This window comes from Acanthopagrus latus, chromosome 23, assembly GCF_904848185.1.
Source record: "Acanthopagrus latus isolate v.2019 chromosome 23, fAcaLat1.1, whole genome shotgun sequence".
Taxonomy (NCBI): domain Eukaryota; kingdom Metazoa; phylum Chordata; class Actinopteri; order Spariformes; family Sparidae; genus Acanthopagrus; species Acanthopagrus latus.
This window is the reverse complement of record NC_051061.1, coordinates 19,860,600-19,878,680: the sequence shown is the minus strand read 5'-3', so window position 1 is coordinate 19,878,680 and position 18,081 is coordinate 19,860,600. Positions and strand designations below refer to the sequence as shown.

Below are 18,081 nucleotides of genomic sequence, written 5' to 3'. Positions count from 1 at the left end.
CAACACTAAAGGTCAAAAACAAGCTTAAAGGTCCATAAGCCAATTTCAAACCCCAATTTAAAGGCTTTGGGAGTAACTCTGAAGCTAAAACTGCTTATGGGCACACTGTAATCAAGTTCAGGTGCGCTGTGATGAGGGAGTCATCTATACAGCTCCTTTCAGCTCACAAAGGTATTTCCTATAAAACCCAGACTGCGTCAGAATTCCATGTGGATTTTCATTGGGGGGATTACAGGCAGAATCCCAGGGAAGAACAGGTTAAGACGCACATTCAACATAATCTAGGTGCAAGTATGTAAAGCAGACAGCTCATTTCTGGCCCACTCTGAGCCAAGATGTCAGGCGGAATAAGATCGATTTGAGTTAAGAAAGCACATTGTTGAGCATGTGCTGCAACACCAAAAACAGATGTTCAACGTTAATCAAACTATTTTATTTATATCTTTATAAGTATCAGGTGTTGGGTTGTGGACGACTGATTGCAGGGTTATACAACACTGACATTTCAAGCCTTGGAGTAGAGTTATTTATCATAGTAGGGAAAAGTCTGGGTGGTTGCCATGGTATTATCTTCAGTATAAGTGTATCCTATTACACCTGGATCTAAGTTTAGTCAAAGACAATAAACCAAGAATGTGCTTTAATGATGGGATGCAAATCAAAATGGTCTGTACGCTGGCCTGAAGATCTGTCTTTAAATCGACAATGACATAAATAGTATATGATATAAGGGCGTTAATATGAGCATATTTAATGAGAAAGATTGCATGTGCAGACAGAGGCTGCAGTAAAACTGGATACCCATTTTCACAGGGGAGTCTCCACAACACCCGCTACCATCACATCCCATGAAGGCCTCTGCAGATGGTGGGAAAGCCAGAGGGAAATCCCTGTAGGCCTCCAGTTTTCTTTGAAGCTGCGCTACATGCAGCTGCCACGAGAGGCTAAAAGAGGCAGGCCTGCGGCAGCTTTGGCCACATTAACATCATCCCCAAAAACAACTAATTGCACAGACTTAACATAAAGTAAACACACTCACAGTTGCCTAAAGGCAAGCTGTAATTACATTCGAGCGTGTACATCAACACGCATATGATTTGTATTTGCTCTTTTGGATGAATTACACGAGTGTGGGCAATCACAGACATTCCTTCCCACGTTTTAACATTGGCAGATAATGATGGTTCCAGTTCGACTAACTACTTCACCGAGATTAACAATCAGTCAATATCTAAAACGAGTAATGGAGAAGCTAAGCCTTGCGAAAGTTGTTTTTCCATGACATCCAAATACCATGGAAAGTGACTGAACCGATTAGCCATAACTATGACTAAAACACAAAGCTGCAATACCTTTAGGCAACTGAGTCATGTCCCTGCATCAGATGGATGCATTCGCTTCAGCACATTATATTGAGAAACAATAGTTGCTTAAAAATGGGTTGATGCATGATGAATGAAATGAATATGCGTTATGAAGAAGGAAGAAAAAGCTTGCTGTGAAACCACATTAACCAGTGGATTATTTCAGCATCATAAAGCCAGGCGCAGACTATGCTGCTAAAAATAGCTGATCATATAGCCAGAACCAGCAGCTGGACAGGGGAAAAAAAAAAAGAAAAGAAATCTCTTCCGCTTCTGTGTGCGTCTGGAGTATAACGGCGTCTCCGTTGTAACAAGTGTTACAACTACAGCAAAGGGCATGCCACTGCTTCACACTTCCCGTCTAACATTCCCTGATTTCAACAACCATAGCTTTCCCATAAGTCTAATTAACCCTCGAGTGGCTGTTAGTCAGAGCAGTTGCACAAAACATTGGTCCCTCCCCGATCTCCTCCTGGTTGGAGCCAGCCAGCAGTGTGCTTGGCAGGGGGTCGGTTAGGGGTCGACCACAGACAGAAATAACCTCTTGTTTGCTCACTGGCATGCTGCAACTCGTGGTGTTGTTCTGGGAGCCAGGAAGGGTCTCTGTGTTTTTGCCCAGTATCATAGTGAAACCCAGTGATGATAATACTGAACGATCTTTGAGTGGCAGTTTCACGAAGACAATATTTATTTGAACAGCTGCATTTAAAGCTGCAAAAGTAGACTCAAAAAATAGACTCAGATCCTCTCCGAATGATCGTGTTTAATACTACAGGCTAGGTTGTTTACGTTGTTGTTATCCGTTTACATGTGATGAGTGCAGATGGAAACAACTATCGTCATGAAGAAACCCACTGTTCAAAATATTTGCTTTTGTTTGTATTAGCACTTTAGATTAGGGAACACATAAAGTAGCTACTTATCAGCATGCATATTATTAGCATACTGGCTCCTGACTAGATATTATTGAGCACTCACTAATGGCTTATTCTGCAAAAACTTAGCCTACAATTACTTAGATATTCCCATGAATAACCACCTACATAATGTTTTGCTGATGGATACCAAGAAAAGAAGTTGTAGTTCATGAATTACAGTCTTAATATGCAGTACTTTGTATGGGTATGGCTATATATAAGGTAGTAGCACATGGATAGTCATTCTCCTCAACACATTCTAGAGTAACAACAACATTTTGGAGCTGATACGCTACTAAAATGAATGCTAATAGTCTAAAATATTACCAAATTAATTCTTACAAAGCAGTTCATAAAATTATTCTGAGTAGCTTTTTGCATTAGAGTAGTAGGAACGCTTCATGGACCGCTGAGCTATATGATCAGTCAGTGTAATACAATCTCATCCTACATTATGTCAGCTATAGTCTTCACATCGCGTTAGATGTTTGTGCCTTCAGTTCCGATGACATTAGCAGAAACCTGGTTTTAGTGTTTGGCATGAGCACAGACTGTTGTGATGATGTCATCTGAAAAGTGGAGTTTAGAGTTTCCAGAAGTGTGAAAATAAGTCATTAGTCCAAATTACTTTTAATGCAACAACTTACATAGAGGTGAGGTGCCAACATTTGGCAGCACATAACTTTTCCAGTGGAAAGTGAGAACCTCTTCTGGTATTCAGTTTGGGACAGGGCACCGTTTTGTAACTGAAACACTATGGATACGTGGGTGAGGTTTATTTTCAGGAGCTATAATCCAGTATGCAGATGCCTTCTACTGTTTCATGAACTCTCCAACAATATAGAGTTCATGAAAACAGCCAAGTGGTGTGCATACAATATTTATGTCCCCAGAAAAAGATCAAGAATAGCATTTGCTCATTGGAATAACAGGTAATAATAACAGTGTAACCATGGCCTCAGCCTCAGGAGAGACGGACAGTCAGAACACAATCCAGACCACAAGAGAAACACTGACTGCTCTAAAAATGCCAGGAATATAAAGAGCGCAATGTTGTTTTCAAATGGTAAATGTACATTGCGGCCGATTCACTAAAGGCAGCACACAATTAAAAGGAAGATTGATTATCACGCAGATTTACCTAAGTAATAAAATAATGTCCTATTGATGGTGCATACAGAATCAAAAACGATACACTGAGCTATGTTTTTAATAAAAACTGGAACTAAAAGCTTTCCTAAGACCCTCCCTTTTCTTGTCTGTCACATTACTCCCTCTATTCATCTACTGTCATCTCTCTGCAACCCATTTACTTCCTGACTCGACTATGGGAAACAGTGAAGTTACTCTGATTACAGACATTTCCTTCCTCCACCATTCACAGCAATGCCTGGAATGGCCGCAGTATTTACTCAGGCCTAAAGCAGTAAACTGCTGATCCCACACCCACATGGCATATGCATCATGGGCCGCAAAGGCCAAGGGTTCCTGGGAGAGTAGTTCCTCTTCATACAGACAGGAAAAATATATTCTTTTGAAAGAGACATCATGCAATTAGATAATCTGATCAAGCTGCCGACTCACAAGCCGTTGCTCTGGCTGAGTCGATGGACGCTGCTGTTTGACTCAAGATTGTATTTACTGTGCAAAGCTGCAGGAGCACACTGCCTCTCTGAGTGTGTGTCCCCCTCCCTCCGGCTTTGGGCCCCCTGTAACTTCCCCAAAGTTCCCCCTAATGAGAAAACTACATTTGGAGCCTAAATGGTTTTCATGCCCATTTCTCAAGGTTCCCATCTTGAAAAAAAAAAAAAAAAGTTGTTGTTAAAAGCCCCTATAAGTACACAACACTTGATGTTCAGCTAACCTCAAGTCTGGATTTTCACAGCAACAAATAACTGTTACAGTAAACTCCTTAAATCTAAGCTGCACTTAATAGGCAAAACAAATCTGGCAAATAGCAGAGCATAGTTTTCATGTTTGTACATTCTTGATTGTCAGTGATTGTACTGCTGGACCCAATTATTTAAAAACACAACTGGACTTTTGCACTGTATCCTTGTGTGTGTCTCACCAGAGGAGGGCACTGCAAGCTCATGTTGTCCACTCTATCAATGTGAGTGGTTTCTGCAGGCTGAGTTTATCCTTAAAATCATTTTCTGAGGACAGACTTTTTAGAAAATGAATTTACTATAAGCATATTACACTATAGAGGGACACTCCCATTATATAATAGCAGAAAGGTAGTTGTATTCGTAGTTAGTAGTTGTATAATGAAGCCATTTAACTAGAAAAACTAGAAAAAAAATGTTCCACACTACTGTATCTTCTCACATTCATGAGAAAAATACAGTATGTGGCAAAATGTTAAAATAAGCAAGAGAAGATTTTTAAATGTTTTCTTTATATTTCTGTGGTGATAAAACTAAATACAAAAGAATTGTTAGATAGAAAGCTGTATTTACAGCCTTGCACATACAGTTAAAGCTTTTCCTTAAAGATCTAGTGTGTTGGTTTTAGTGTCATCTAGTTTAGAGGTTGCAACCAGCAAAACTACCCCTTCACCCTCTCTTGACCAAGTGTTTTGATTATCCCTTCTGGTGCACTGTGGAAACTAAAATTGTATTCCACTTCTGCCAATAGATGCTCAGAAATCCTCTTCAATCACACACACTTGACCTTTAAATCTTGATTACTGGTTGTAAATGGTTGCCTGTCTCTATGTGTTGACTCTGTCCACAGTCAGCTGAACCTGGCTGGGACTGACTCCAGGACTAATGGATGGATGGATTACACTGCCATCTAGTGTAATAGAAGGGGACAATTATATGTGTCCATGTGCATTTTCCAGTACAATGTAAACCCATAGGTATCTTTCCACTACAGAACAATGACAGGCCATGGAGTTGGGACGTAGCCATCAGTCTACCCTATTCAAACTCAAGATACAAAATCAACTTTCTCAGAGACACATAACAACAGAAGCTACATCAAACAGTAACTTTGTTCATGGAGAATTTTGTGAGGACTGAAACAAAAAGCAGCTGCAGTCTAATTGCTTCTCTACACATCAGAGAAACTATAACTCCAAGAACCAGTAAGTGGCCGAACATTCATTTCATTTTCCCATTAAAATCATCATATCAAGCAATAATGTCTTATCACCCGTTGTGTGGAGTGACGTCTCAGATAGACTCTGGACTGTTTCCCTACAGATGGTGGCATGAATTACCAGCTGTGCCTTTTCAGTCTTGTCTTGCAATCCAAACTTCTGCAAAAGAATTATCCAGTGTTCAAACCGGCATGTCTAGCCAAGATGCGTTACGAGACAGTCTTTGTGCCAAATAAACTGCTTGATCTAGGAGCTGTGGACCTAGCAGATTTTTTTCTTCCATATTATAAACAAAAAATGATGTTTCAGGCAACGGACTCGAAGTGCAATACCAAATAATTATGCTTTTCATTATTTACAAAAGTGCCACCACAGACAAACACCTTGCTGTTACACGGAGGATTTCTCTGTTCTCCTTCGCAGTTACCTGTTAATACAGCCAAGTTTGGCTTTTAAAGATCCAATCTTCCTCGAGGAATTATTAACAAAAACAAACCTCTAACCTAAAAGCTTCTTTGCCTTGACAAATGAGGAGATTAAAGGAATGATTAAACCTTTGTACCTCATTATCCTTTGAGGGACCAGATACAAGCTTGAATTTAATCACAGACACAGGGGGGCAGTGAAGTCTTTATGAGACGTAGCCTTTCAGTTGGCTCCTTTGAATCTGAGAGGTTAAAATTATATCTGAAGTGTTGCTTCAGTAGCACACAGTGATAATTTTAAAATCTTTTCAGTCCATATGCCCTCCATCAGCTCTGGCCAAATATAGCGCTAAGTATGAAGCTACAAGAGTGTGATAATATTAGTCAGTGATTCTCTCCCTTGGAGGCGAATCGCTGGATTGGATCCATCATGATTCTGCAGGACGTTATCTGTTCTGAAATGTCCAACTATATCAAAATAATTGTGGCTGAGGTAGCCATGATCAGGATAACTGTATTTAAATCATATTCACATCTATTTCACTAATTTAAATATATTATCTTTTTGAAGTGTGAAGGGGATGGATAAAAAAGTTTTACTGAAGTATCTCATGTATTTCTGTCAGTGAAAGTTGATATTGTAACGCACCATGATGCTTCACCACATCAAACACAAACAGCCAGAGCTCATGATTCTTTAGGTTCAACCTACAGAAACATAAGCTTTACATCAGGGCTGTGCTATTAATATCAACATAAGCAAAATTGCAATATGGCTCAGTAGATTATAATGAGAAAGGACAAATATGAGACAAAGCAGCATTATAATGAAGTATTGTAGTGCTGCAAGATGCAACACACACAGATGAATTGAGAATTGTTGTGTATTCAAGCTGTTGACAGGTGAATTGTAATCAAACAGAATCGTTAGGCCAGTAGAGATTCTGTTTTTGAGACGTCCAGCAAACCTAAAACAAATAAACAAATTAAAGTAGTTTGTCGAGGAAATCTTGAGTTCTAACGAGAAACATGCACTACACTCATTCGAAATCAACATCGGGCAACAACAAATTATCATTGAACAGTGACCGTCAAACCTTTCACCTAATTGCAGTCTCATTTTCTCTAAATAGCCCAATTATCCTAATAGCCAAAGTGCTCCATTTCCTTTGTCATGTTCATCAGTCTCCCCAGGCATTTGTAATCTGAGAGAAATTGTAGTGAGAAATGTCACTACAACCAAGAGAAACAGAGAAAAAGTACATGTTGTGTTTGAGCAATTTGTATGATTATATACAAAAAAAAAAATAGTAAACTCATGGTAAATGAGTATTTATGGCATTTCTATAGTGTTTTTCTAGTCTACAACACTTGTCATATTTAAACACAATTTGGGGTTCACTATATTGCTCAACATACAGCTGGGGGAACCAGGGATTTGAACCAGTGACCTTCTGATTACGAGACAACCCGCTCTACCTCCTGTTCTATAGCCACCACAGAGAAATGGGGCTTCCTTCTTCCACTGCTAGAAACATCCGTGGAAAGAAGACACGTTGTCTATCCATTCTTTAAAGTCACTACCTGATCTCTTAATTAAATCGGTAACTACATTACTCATGACTCACTTCACTTTCATACAGTATGTTGCTCTCAGTATGGCTGCAGTTAAGTCCTCAGAGTCTGCAGCAGCGATTAAGGCCTATACAAACAAACCAGCCTCAACTTGACTCCTGCTGAATGTAAATGTCAGAACAATTTGTGGGGTGGGACTCTGTCATTTGGCAAAAACTTCACTGGAGCCACCGAGACTTACGGGCGCTATCATCTGGAGAAGCCTGACATTTGTTATAAATAGATAAGAGTTGAAGGGTTGATATGAAATCCCGCTGGGTGCAGTAGCTGTAAAGCTTATTAGCCTTTTCCTATTTTCTTCTTCTATCTATAACATTTAGTTTGTGGTTGTTCAATCGTGGTTCCATAATAAAATGACTGACACAAAAGATCACACTCACATTGTAATCATCTATTTGTTTACGTGGTATTTGGCCAATCACGAGAGGATTTTCTCTGTCGTTTGCATTTGTTGTATAATCAGTATCAACACTGCTCTGTGTCTGCCAAATGTCTTAAAAAAAATCTTTTTAAAAAAAGTTGCGCATTTTCGCTTAAAAAACAATGCCAACAACACTGATTATCACAATAATTGCTAGTTGTTCTCTATCAATTAACAAATAAATTCATCATTAGTGATCTAATTACAAACAAATCGAACGATAGTATGCAAAACATCCAAAAAAGGAAGAAAAGGAACAGAACAGGCAAGGCTGTGATTACAGTTTTTATTACAAATAACAATGGTCACAATCTGCAACTACACTGCAAGATGCCACTAAATCAAACACAGTGGACCTTTAGGGGAATAAAAACTGATTGTGAATTTGTGAGGTAATTAGAATCAACACAGAAAGACTTGCAAACAAACAAACTACAGATGATAAATTGCAAAGTGTTGCAGAGTGCATGAGTGTGACGACAAACAAATACATGAGGCTGTCGGAAAATACGTCCCACAAAACTAAATTTATGTCTGCGACACCGAGTGTTGTCAGTTTAAATTCAACTCCACCAAACAAGTTGAACAATAAAGCTGTAAGAAATATTGGGCGGAGGAAACAGTGTGGAGTGATATACGACTTTGGGGGAGTAAATTTGCAGAGAGAAGGACTACAAGAGCAATAAATGTCCATCGTAGCTGCGGTGAAATACAGCTCTGACAGGAGCTCAGGTGAATGAAAGGGCAATTTGTCATAAATGGAAATGTCTTCTGGTTCTGACAGAAATTGGGCAGCTTGATCATGTTGTAGCGACACACACCATGCTTTGAAAATGTAGTAGCAGCCCATCACCACCGTTGGGCGAGTGGGAGTATTTAAGACTATCGTGAGTTCGGTTTGAACACATCAGCTCAGCCCGTGTTAATGTGACGGAATGTTTCCACATTTGCAGATGAGGATGGGCAGGGCAGACCAGAGACTTTCCCTCAAAGGTCAAATTTAGCTCCAATTTGATTTGAGTAACCCTGCCAAGTGTCTGCTCTTTGGGTGTGTGTGTGTGTGTGTGTGCACGCTCACTCCTGCCAAATTCTCCCAGAGTGCATGTTAGGGAGATCAGCTTTGCTCCAGTAAAATGTGTGGGCCGAAAATAGGCCTGATCGAAGAATAGTGTTTCATATTACATTGCACAGGAGACCCAAGCAGCTGAAGCTCCTGCCGATGTCCCCTTCACGTTTTCTAGACTGAGGTGTCCACTTCTCCCCGAGCAGCACACAGTAGACTTTTATAGGACACCAGTCAAGGTCACCGCAGTGAACTAGCAGAGGCCGGCGACAGTGGCATGTACAAATATCAGATGTTCTGTCGCGGGACACCTCAATTTTGAGATTATTTAAACATTATGTTAGTTTTACTGTTGTTGTTTTCCCCCTGGCATTTAAATGTCATTAATTACTCTTCACACTCGAAAATATTTCTTTGTTTTTTGGTCGACCTGGTCTCCTCAATTTGTGAACACATAACACAGCATTATTTTTCCTTTAAACTTTTGTACTACGAAGCGTCATGTAACATTTAAATATGCGTTTATTATCACTGAGCTCTAGATTGTGAGTCATAAACATCTTGGGGTTCTTGAGCAACACAGTGCCTGTTTTCCGTAGCAACAATGTTTTTATTCATATTAAAATGACTACGACTTCGCCTCTCACACTTGTGAGAGCCGCTAAAAATAATCAAAGAGGCCACGAGCACTGTAAACATAGTAATGTGCATTTTGTAGGCTGGCTCACCTGGGAGCGGACTGGACGGACATTTAAACATTGTTGCTACTGTTGAGTCATAATTCTCTGGGATATGTGCCAAGGCTGGCAGCCCAATTCTGGATATCTCTGCTGTGGCAGGTCCACAGTTTTTCCCCTCCAAGCAGCTAATGTTCCCAGAACCAAAAGCATTACGACCCCCCCCACAGACCCACATATCTGGGTCTCTCACACATAATGCATCGCCTGCAGCAAGAATGGTTTGAAAGGCAAGGTGAATAGTCAATGACATCTGAAAATAACCACCTACAGCTGTGATTCTTGACTTAGAAGACAAATCCTCCACAGTTAAGAGTGTATGTCGGTTTTTTTAAAGTGAATTTTTAAATAAGCGGCAGTCGGGCCGACCAGGTTAGTGGTATGTAATGTGTACCTTTCGGGTTATGGACTGGATCCAGTTGAAGTCAGTCATCCTCCGTCTCACTGTAGCTCCCTCGCTTAATTTAGCCCTATCCTCCTGTTGATCTAACTGACAGACAGATGGTTCATCCAATCATTTCCCAAATATTTAGCCAGTTTAAGAGCCCGTCCTTTTCCAAAGAGCTTCTAAGGGAGACTACTTGATGATTCAATATAACAACCCATCTGGCACATCAGGTTAGTCCACCTCATAACCCTCTGCAAACAGCAAATTGCTGAATTTTGTGCGGGTGAAAATAAACAAGATATGTTACTTCGCGTCCCCCTAGAAGTACTGGTATGCAGGTCTTATTACTTTTATAAGACCTGCCCATAGTATCTGATCTATCACAAAGGATGGTGACAGGAGAACATGAGAAAAACAGCAAGGAGTGAAATCTCCACAGCTAGACGTAGACACGCTGAAGCAGCCAGACAAGCATTTACTCCCAGCGGTCAGGAGGCTCATTATCCCCTGTGAAGCTCACACAGTTAGAGGAGAAGTGAACTCTCATCCCGCTATAATGAGCCTGGCATTCCACTAGAGACTTTGGCATGAAGTTGGTGAGGCAGCCACCCTGTTGCTTTGCAGCTGACGAGGGAAATGAGCGGAGCCTCTGATGGTGTCCTGGATGGGCTGTTAGGTATCTACTGCCAAGCATCACTGCTTCCACTGCTCTCTGTGGAGCAGGCTGACCTGACTTTCTACAGACAGACACTTTTCTTCGAGACTTTTCTCTGACTTAGTCAAACGCTAGATAGACATTGAAGCTTACAGTTTATAAGAAAAAAAAAAGTTATTGTGTTAATATGTATTTATAATTCACGGGGAAATGAAAGCATCCATTAATTTTTGTGTTATTTTACGTTTAAGTATTTTCCTTTCATCTTTCTTTAGACTATGGGTTTAGCAGTTTACTACATGTTTGATCCTTACACATAAACGTAGTGCTATCCTTAGGGGCTACAGTCAGTTGTGTTTGTAGTTTGTGTTTTTCAAGATATTAATTACACTATGTCAGCAAGAGTGCCACTATAAGACATACACAATGTCTACTGTTAATCTAAATACACTAATTTATAGTCTAATTTTGTAAAAGGTTAGACAGAGAAATAAGACATGATGATTGATTCAAGACCAACAAGTCTTTTCTGTACAGCCATCTGTCAAAATACTCTGTTGTTTTTAGTGTGATTCAGCCTTTTTTTTCTGTCTGATGTCTTTTTAAGACTTTAAGAGACTTGACCACAACAACAGAAATGGGACAATAACAGACAAGAAGAAAAAAAAAATAACTAGAAAGAACGAAGAGAACAGAGGAGAGGGGAGAAGAAGAGAAGAGACGTGTTTCTAAAATAGCCGTTTGAACAAAAATAACGAAAAACGTCCAAAAGTTTCTCCTCACTTTCTTTTTAATAACAGCTTTCAACTCAGGAGGAGTTTGAAGTCTTTCCGGTGGCTATTTCCAGCGACGGAAGAGACGGATATTATGAAGTCTCTTACTCGTTGTTGCCAGAATAATAAGCAGACATACCTGCAGGTGGGTCAGTGACCGAATACTTCAGCAAAGTTCAACTGTTTCTGAATTGAATAATTTTTTCTTGTTCGACAGAGCATCATCTCTCAGGGACTGTGAGAGTGACCAAGGTATTTCAGTGTGTGGGACAATGAAGATTCAAACGAGCTGGACAGAAAAATATGTAATTACAGCATCTGACCCATCATGAGAGGTTGAACAGTAATCTGCTTATGACAACACGCATTACATGCTTCAAAACTCAGCTCTGTGCTTCAACTGCGATGCGATTTCCTCTTTTTCATGATAAGAATGTGCATCATCTAAACACAAAAGGTCACTTCATCTCAAACCATCTCCGCTGGGCGCATAGCTAATCAGATTTCGTTCAGCTTCGTTCTGCTTTGAGAAGACTTTTTCTGAAGACACACAATTTTACATGCTCTATTTCAAAGTTTGTTCCAAACAGAGAAAGCTATCAGCGATAAATCTGAAAAATGCTTTGGACTATTGTGAGCCACCAGTTCATCTAGCGGTTGGTTTGGGCTGCAAGGAAACCAAATTAGGCACTTCTTACTTTGCCACAATGTTCGAGCTCAATCTGAAGATGACACACTGGAAACACAAAAAGACAGAAACGATTTGGGAAAAAGGCCACTTTGACAGCAGTGACTTCAGTGGAGACGAATCAAGCTCGGAATTATGTTGCTTTGCCAAATGCACATTTTTAACAGCTTGAGCAAAATTAAAACTTAGTAACAGTACATCCGAGGGCAATGAACACATTGGTTTCCGATAGAGCAGTGACCTTGAAGCTCATACGACTTTTTCACTTATGCGTCTTTTCCATGTGGAGGAGATCTTAAAGTAATCTCCTGCTGTAGTACCAGGTCATGAAATACTTTGAACGGTGCAGTGTGCCACCATGTCTGTCGCTCTCATGGTCATCCTGGCAATTTTTCTGTTACCATGACAACACCTCTCTGCACTCCTCTGCCTCATGATTGTGTGGAAAATGTACAAGAAGACAAAGGGGGAAAAAAAAAAATGTCAGACACTGAGGAACAGCGATTGAACACAGACAAACAGTCACAACTGACTGGCCTACTTTGACTACAAATCACTTAAAGGCTCAGCTTGATCTGTTTAAGATGTTGCATATCTCACTGATTTTAGTCTCGGTGTTCTCGGCTATCTATAGTCATGGAAAAGTGTGTCGCTCCATCTTACAGGCCAATCCTTCACTGTCATCCTACATTAATAAAACCAGTCACATGCCATGAAACTCATGGTCTGGTTTTAAAGGGTGATTCGGAGGAACCGTAAACCCTTTATATCTCACACACTGGAGTGTGAGCTCACACTTTTTTGGCCTTCAAAGTTTAGACAACAACTAAAAACTAGGACTCAAAAACATAACTCAAGTCAGACAATGAGAATGCATTTTTCTTAGTGTTGTCAAATGCCTGCGGCTCTGTGAAGAGCTTATTGCCTTATGGAGGGTAATGTGAATAGATTTTGAACAAACCAGACATTAACAATGTACGTTGCATTGATACTGCAAATGTGTAAAATGCTGTCTATCGTACTGATAAAGTTTTACTGTATCATATATTGTAGAGCTTTTGGATCTTTTTTTTCTTATTACTGTCACTGTGTCTTATGTTCTTGCATTTTTTTATGTTTACATTTCTGACTTTATAAATTGTGTTTTCATGGTCACAAAAGAAGAATTTCTTTGTACTGCCTTTTGCTTATAACTGTGCATTTAAAAGGGATATTCCGCTGTTCTGAGCATTATTTGTGGCTATGAGTGGCTTTTTGATGGCGGTTTCATCTTGGAGACGTATACTGCAATGTACTGTTATTGTGCGGTCTTTTCTGAGGTTGCTAAAATTACATAAACTAGCGCTCTGCAAACTCGATTGCTGGGGGGGGGAGTCTTAGTGAGTGTCACGTTGTGGTAGACCATGGATTAATCTTACACTGGAATATCTCTTTAACAATAAACGCTGTGATGTGACTTGTCATAAATCCTGACAGTATTACCCACAAGAAACTGAAGAGGCCATTTGGATTACCGCTAAATGTCGAAAATACATTTATTTTCTACAAACTTAATAGCACCTCGATGACTGAGGTAAATCTTCAGACATTTTGGTCAAAGTATTACCATGTGGACACTGTTCATGTGTCATTGTGTTTTTTTTTTCCCTTTTTTAGTAGTAAATTAGCTCTGGAGCCTCAAATCACACATTTGCTAAACATTTAGTGTGGGGTGCCATGATTTAAAGGACATCATACATTTTTTGACAAGACCTGTATTTATTTTATTTGCTGGAGAGCTGGAGAAGACGGACAGCATCCTCAACTCTGTACGGTAAATATACAGACCATCAGTCGCACCGCTTGGTTTAGTATAGAGCGAACGCAGCAGGAAACAGCGAGCCTGGCTCAGTCTGAAGGTAACAAAATCTGCCTTCCAGCACCTCTATTGCTCATTCATTAAAACATTACATCTCTGTTTAAACCGCACAACATGTTGTGGTTTTACAGGCTGGTAAAACCCTGTATGGGTGACACAAGCAAAATATAATGTGTTAATTAGTGCACTTCAGAGGTGATAGTGAATAGATTTTGTTGCTTTTCACTGAGTCAGACTGGCTGTTTCCAAATGTGATCAACTTGATACAATCTACCTAGTTTCAATCAGTCCTATACTAGAATATTGTGACATTTTATCACGCTGGAAATAAAATGTTCTGCCTCTTTATTTATAAGTCTCTAATACTCCACACAATGTCTCATATTAGAACAATGAGCAGTTTATACAGTATCAGGAGAATCTGGAGATGAAAAGAAACAACAGAGTTGAAAAGGTCAAATCAGAGGGTCATGTGCATTTGTTTGTGTGTCTCACTTTGAAGCAAAGAGCTTCAAGCCACGCTGGCATTAATAAGTTATACAGCTGAGGCCATAGCAGTAGGGCCAGGTGACAAGAGGCTGTCTGTCTGACACTTCTGCTTTACTGATCCTGACAACCTATTTCAGGGAAACACAGAACCTGCAGTGATTGTTGTGGTACAGTGGTTCACTTTGACCAAAAAAAATGATTGACATGCTGAATTTGTCAAAGATTTAAGAAGAAGTAACGTTTCATCTGATGATCAAAATAATGCAAATGAAGGCTGCGGCTTATATAACTCAACGACACTTTGTTATTAAGTATCTTGATAACAACCTTTCCACACACTGGGAAAACAGAGCGTGATGCTGTAATGAACGCTGATATTTCTGTGTGATAAAGGTCAGCACACTAACTACAATACTTCCTAAGAGTAATATTAGCTCCTCTTAGATATAATTTGTATTTTTATGTTGAATTAAAAGGTTAGTATAGATGGTTACCTACACATTCATAATATGCTTGGCTTATTTTATTGCCACCTCGTATAGACACAAAGAAGACAACTGGTTAACAGAAATAACTAGGTGGTGGCTCATTTTAAAGACAGGAATCCTGTACGTGCAGTATGATATCAATTATCCATCAATCATTTCTCTGATGGCAGGATTCTACATAAATATTAAAAGGAGCAAGTGTGGACTTACTTGTCCAGTGCAAATGTGGTATTGATCTTATTCTGGAGAGCAGGTTTTTTGAAATCCGCTCGTTAAAAAGACAATTGTTTAAAAAGAGAAGACAAATATAGAGCCCTGATGAGCAGGATGAGACTAAAATAAGAACACAAGCAGACACAGAACAGATGTAACGGCAGCAACTCAAGTGAAGTTTAAAACCTTTGTCACGAAAATGTTCAAGTATGACTATGCAGCTTTGGCCACTATTAAAATAAATGAAGCAACATCAAAACCACATTAGTATACTGTCACACTGCTGCTGACACTGGGTGCAAAGTAATTCACTGCACATTTATTTTCCATTAATGACTCCTCCATATGTGACCACATCCTTGATTCCATATATTACCGAAAGTAGCTTTAAACCTCCTCCTTATGGAAAACAACAGAGAGAAAATGCCTCATCTTTAGCCATCTTAGGAGATCTATATGTCCTGATATAGATGTCGTAATACTTTTGGCCAAAAAGACCTTCAACCTTTATGTTTTTTACATTTCTTCACAAATTATCCAAACACACTGTTTTTCTGCGTTTTTCCTCAGGCCTCAGCCAATCCATGTGACGGTTACATTAACTCAAATGTAACAGAAGGGAATTTCATTAAAATGTGTGTGCTTTTTAATCAGGCTCTCTCTCCCTGTCTGTGCAGAATTACAACACTGGCGTCTGCCCACCTGCTCCCACCTACAGCATGGCATAGAATGACTTACACCACTACAGTTTTGGCAAAGCTGTAGCAGCGAGAGTCACGAGGTGTCAGCGCTTTATCAGAAAATGTTATAATTTATGCTTGTGAATTGTTCGATTATTGTAGGAAAAGAAATATGTCAGCGGTCCTGTTTCAACAGACACAGCCCTTCATTAATGTGCTGTCCAGTTTCTCTAATGCACCGTGACACTTTGGTATTCAGCCATTATTTACTCAGATATAACATTAAATTTGAAATGCCAAACTTGGAGCCTCCTGCTAATATTATAAGTATTATTAGTAGTAGTATTAACATAATAAATACAAAATAATGTCATCATTCAAAGCAAACCAGCGTTGTAATGTAGGTGTATAAAGATACAATCCACACTCTATGATACATAATAACATAAAAATAGTGACTCATCATTAACAGTGTTTCAGTGGGTGTCAGTAACACTGACCAGCCTCACTGCGTGATTACCAACTGGCGGAGGGTATAAACAGCAACAAAATGATAGCGTGTTCGTTTCACTTGGCAGTCGTCACTATTTTGTACTTTGCAATCGAACAAATAAATTAACGTCACCGTCTGGAGTTTATCAGCTCCATATAAAGCTGTAGTGGTTTTTTTTTGTTTTTTTTGTTTTTTTTACTTTAAAGGAAGTCTAAAGTTATATCCATGGGGACTTTGCAAACTATTTATAGGAACTTAAAGATACACAAAGATGAGACAAGCAAAAACTCCCCTGACAGCCAACTGTAAATAAAAGTAGCCTCCCATGGTAAAGACGATTCAACATCAAAGAAAAAAAAAAAAGAGTGAGATTTCTCCAGTGGCAGATGGTGAGCCTCCTTTCACTAATCATAATTTTAGATAAAAAGGTTTCTCCAAAAATAAATTGCCAACAAGCTTTTTTTGCAGACCCGTGCTTGTCAGGGCCCCTTCATCATCTGTTCCTGTTTGTAAACCATCAGTAATTAATAGCCGAGGTTGTGCGTTCGACACATCGGCTGCTGCCACGCGGGATAAAATGCTCTGCACCCCAACTCAGTCAGATTGAGATTCTAAATCAGATCAAAATGTTTACACACAAAAAAAACTGTTCCTTCTAAAAAGCCTTCAAGTTTGTGTTTTAATTTTTATAACTTGGCCAAACCCAAAAGCCTGTGAGCAGTCACACCAGTTGGCGTAGAATGTGTCATTGATACAAACCAGACGGATAAACAAGCTGTGAGTACATTTAAATTGAGCATGACCAACGCAGTGGCTATTATTAATCACCATACCGTGTATCCTAATTATACAGAATAATCATGTTTTTTTTTGTGATTATGTTCTTGATTTTACCCTGTTAATGAAAATAAAAGATTGAATTCTCTACAGAACTGTATCAGAGTTGGAATGGATAAAGCTAGTTTTCTTAAATATCACACGTGCTACAACTGAGTGGGAGAGGTGATAATAACAGAGGCCAGAAGGGTGACAGCTTGAACTAAAACTGTTAATCTTTAACATGTTTTCGTTGTACTGCCTCATAGGAAGTAAAACATCTAGAAGTTTATCTGTTCCTTATTTTGTTGGAAACAGTATTTGTCTGATTTGATGGCATGTCAATATGTTTAAATTATCATCACTAATAATTTCTGACACATTTGTGTTTGACACAACTTCATGATTATCATTTAAGTTGGTGCAACATCAATCATCGTCACAAATTTAGGCCAGCTTGAAACAACGAATATTTGTGCCACTGTGGCAAAGATGTTTTGAGATTATGTATCTCTGATCCAAAGAAGGAAGCTCAGATGGACAGACATCAACAGCACTTTCCTGGAGACAAAACAGGCATGAAAACACAAAACAGGTCACCTCGTTACCAAATTGTGCCACACAACTTGAAATTGTGAGCCAAAATATCCAATAATATAGAATAACTATTTAAAGATAACTGAATAATTCACATCAGTTGAGGTTTAGTTGAAAATCATCAAGTCATGATCAGAAAATAAAGTTAACACATTAAATAATTAAAGGCCCTGTCAATCAATCTGGGGGTGATGACAGGTTCCAATTATGTGTTCCGAATGTAGGTGTTGTGGTGATTTAGATCACGGATTGTACCTTTACTGACGATTTCA

The 18,081-nt window shown here is 39.3% G+C and overlaps 1 protein-coding gene across 5 annotated transcripts in view; it reads right to left on the bottom strand.

The window, feature by feature from the left end:
* The window catches only part of mrtfbb (myocardin related transcription factor Bb), a 67,961-nt gene that overhangs the window by 17,052 nt on the left and 32,828 nt on the right, over nucleotides 1-18,081 (bottom strand). The window lies entirely within an intron of this gene.